The sequence below is a fragment of the Spinacia oleracea genome, chromosome 2 (genome assembly GCF_020520425.1).
Source record: "Spinacia oleracea cultivar Varoflay chromosome 2, BTI_SOV_V1, whole genome shotgun sequence".
NCBI lineage: Eukaryota > Viridiplantae > Streptophyta > Magnoliopsida > Caryophyllales > Amaranthaceae > Spinacia > Spinacia oleracea.
The window spans coordinates 73,267,504-73,271,323 of record NC_079488.1 but is presented as its reverse complement, the minus strand read 5'-3'; the positions used below and the strand labels follow the sequence as shown (position 1 = coordinate 73,271,323).

Sequence of the window (3,820 nt, the reverse complement as noted above, 5' to 3'; positions counted from 1 at the left end):
GTCTTATATGCACGCGATGCGTGCGGAATTATATAAAAAACGTAAAATCGAGTGATTGTACTTATCTAGTAACTTTAACCTACTTATTCAACATGCTTTTTTCTTTACTTTCTTAACCATTAATAGAAACTAAAACTACCAAACAAAATTTCAAAAGCTAGAAAGGTGCAAGCACACAAATAGAGAAAACACAGATAGAGGCCCTGAGACTTGCAGAAAGTATTGTCATGTTAAATTCGAAAAAGTAGAGATAACACAAATAGAGGCTCTGAGACTTCAAAATATTTTTTACTATTACATATTTCTCCATCATTCTCATCCCATCAAAAATTAAGGCAAAAACTTAAATGACTAATCAACAGCAAGTCAACTCAAATTAAGTCTCATCCCAATGCTTTCATTCATCCCTCCAGCTCAAGGAAAGAAACATCAATCAACAAAGAAGGGTGCACACCGCACCCTAACAAACAAAACACTGCATAAAAAAACAGAACAACAGTAATGTTAAGACAACATCAAAACACTGCAGCAGAACACATCAGCTGTTGCTGGGAAAAAACAGAAGAAAATTAACACTTACTGCAGCAGAACACATCAGCTGTTGCTGGGAAAAAACAGAAGAAAATCAACACTTGAAACAACCTGCGAACAACAGGAACAACCTAACAACAATTGGTGATTAATTAAACAAACCAAAATAATTCAAAAAAATACTCTGTAATTATCAATTTCATATTAATTAAAATGAACAAACCCAGAAAAATTAAAGCAATGCCCAAAAAAATTAATGGTGAAATAGTATCAGGATCGCACCAAGGAATTTGATCGCCGGCGCCGAAGAATCAAATATACAGGTTATGCACTGGTATAATTAAATCTGCACAAAGTTGAAATTAAATCAGCTTCAAGGATCAGTATTCAGTGTAGAAGTTCGAAAATTTTAGCAATCCCGCTAATAGCTGAGAGCCAACAAACATTTCAAATTAAAATAAATTTACAAACAAATTGTTTAAAAAATGAAGGAAACTAAAACCAAAATTGGATCAAACAACTAACCTACCTCAGATAGAAGGCAATTTTTCTGAAAAAGTTACTAAAACATACAGTCTCTCTATCAATGTAAAAATCAAAAAAATCTGCGAAAGTTTACATAAAGTCTCTCTGTATGTCTTATCACATGAACCTGGTTTTGGCACAAAAGAACAAAAGGAAAACTTTTTCAGCAAATTGTACATTTATAGACGATCATTTTCGACAAATCACATTTTCAAACATTGAAATCTGCAAGTAACCAGAATTAATTACTTAGATACAGAATCAGCTATCCATGCAGATAATTTCACATGAATATAATGAAGCAGAAAATACACAGCAGTGCAATAACTTTTGCTTGAAGGATCAAATAAGCTTACAGTTGGAAGACGTAACTATTAACAGAGAATGTTGTGTGGGTTTTTTCCATTAAGTAAACAATGAATGTATGCTTCAAACTTTATATGAACATGAGGTATCCTGGTTTAAGAATTCATGAATAACACGATCTATGGTTCTTGCATACACCAGATGATGACCCCAACAACACTCTTTAATAGCAGAGTGAGCAATAGCAGTTCTCTAAGCAGAGTGAGCAGCACAAAGTTCTCTAATAGCAGAGTGAGCAGCACAAAGTTCTCTAATAGCAGAGTGAGCAGCAGCAGTTTATGGCTAGAAATTTGAGTAAACATGAGATTAGCTCACTGAAGTTCTGCATAGGTTGATTAGCTAATACATTCTCATCCAATTGCTAATTAATCAAAAAACAAAATTATATGAATCGCCGAATAATTACTTGTTCAATTCCAGTAATTATGTCCAGGACTTAACACTAAAGTAACTCGCCAAAACACTAACAAATACCAAAAAAAATCATGAGAACTCAAAACAATCTTGTATACATTACAATCAATTTAACATAAACCAATTATTAATCAATTATCTATTAATCTCTTATGCATGAAGACATAAGTTCGATGTGTAGCTGATAGAAAAAAGATGGGGCCACAGATCTAGACGAACCTAAAGGTGATTTCCAAGAGGAAGTGAGTGGTACCAGGATCACGCAATACCCGTGCCGCCTTTCAAATTTGGGCCAGCTCCCTCTTCAAATGCAGCTTGCTCGGATCATACACTCTACTCCTCCCTGCCATTTCCTTCTTCACCTCCCTTTGTGTTAATATTCTACACAGTTAAATCTGCATTAAAAACACAACCTTCACCAACAACAAAAAAATCGAAGTACCCAGAAAAGGGATTTGAATTTACATGTAGTTTAGAAACTACCCACCTCAATCAAAAATCAAAAAAGGTCCCCACTTTTGTTTGTTGTTATAAATCTGTATAAATCCCAAAAATCCTCTCTTTCTAATGAAGGAAGAACATTGAGAAGTGAGATATCTATATGATGGTGAAGTAATGTGTAAGTAGACCTATAAAGTATAATGTAATAAAATCCTAAATTAATTTATAGAAGATGCAATAATTTAATTTATAGATGATTGAGGAAAGAGGTACTACTGCTACTGTACTACTCCTAACTTTGTAATAATGACAGCAAAGCACCCAAATTTCAATCATCAATCAATGGAGCTGGAACAAATTAAACCCCCAAATCTTACAAATTTGAAATAAAAAATTTAAGAAATGAAACAAATTCAAATCACAAAATCTGCAAAATTAAAAATAAAAAAAATCGAATTGACAATCTAAATTCACAATTCACGAAAAAAAAAATTGAAATAATTTCGAAAATTTTCAGAATTGGTGATTAATTAACAAACTAAAATAATTCAAAGAAATACTCTGTAATTATCAATTAAAATAAATACCAAAATCTAGCAATATATTGGAGTACTATTTAATTTCATCAAAGCAACTGCCAAATCCCATAACAAAAAAATTCCCAAATTGGTAAAATTAAATAGTAAAATTAAACCAAATGAAACTCACCACGATTTTTGATGTTGTTATTGTTGCTGTTGTTGTCGGAAAGTCGCCATCTCCGCCCTCCCTCCGCCGGTCCCTGCACCACCTCCGTCGTATAACACATCTCCGGAAAACCCAGACGTCATCTTTTTCTTCTTCTCACCTTCCAATTGTTTGAATTGAAGCCAATGCGTTAGGAAACGGACAAAAGCAAAATTTATAAGGCCCCAAATCATATTTCTAAAACCAATTAGGAATCCAAATCAGATTTCTAAAACCTAATCAAAAGCAAAACCTCGTAATGAAAATTGCAAAAACGAAAACTAAATAGCACTTAAAATCCTTAGTTTTGTAAAATCGGGATCGCAAAAATAGAATCAAAGACGAAGAAACCACAAAATTGATGGAAAAAAAATAATTGATTGTATGAATTACCTGATGATGAGATCGAAGATGAGAGAGAATTGAAGAATTGAGATTTTTGAGTGAAGGGAGGAGAGATCGTCATCGCCTCCTAGTTTGGAACCCTAATTTGCAATTCGTACTTGTTTGCTCAGATTTTGAATTTCGAGGGTTTCCCTGGTGATCGGGGAAGAAGACGGGGAGGTTTCGGAGGTGTGAGATTGCAGAATTACCATGGAGTTGAGAGGTTAGAAAAAACGATGGAGTTGGAGAGGCCAGAGAAAAGGATGGAGTTGAGAGGAAAGAGAGGGGATGCGTTCAAACCCAGTGATTTTCTAGGGTTTGGAATCAAAGTTGGGGGTTAGATTAGGAGGAGGAGAGAGAAGAAAACGGGAGGGAGGAGAGCAGGAAGTCAGGAAGGGTTGAATGTGAATATGTGGGGGTATTATCGTCAATT

The 3,820-nt window shown here is 34.3% G+C and overlaps 1 long non-coding RNA gene across 3 annotated transcripts; it reads right to left on the bottom strand.

Annotated features, from left to right (window-relative positions):
- Window positions 1-377: 377 nt before the first annotated feature.
- On the bottom strand, window positions 378-3,533 carry LOC130467924 (uncharacterized). Of its 3 annotated transcripts, none has more exons than XR_008927983.1 (6): window positions 3,397-3,533; window positions 2,986-3,124; window positions 2,056-2,231; window positions 814-877; window positions 581-662; window positions 378-475 (listed from the first exon to the last, which is right to left on the bottom strand). It is a non-coding gene; the product is annotated as an uncharacterized lncRNA (long non-coding RNA). The 3 variants fall into 3 exon arrangements; XR_008927982.1 differs by having other exon boundaries at window positions 581-642; XR_008927984.1 differs by having other exon boundaries at window positions 581-642; window positions 2,056-2,217.
- Between the last annotated feature and the right edge of the window lie 287 nt (window positions 3,534-3,820).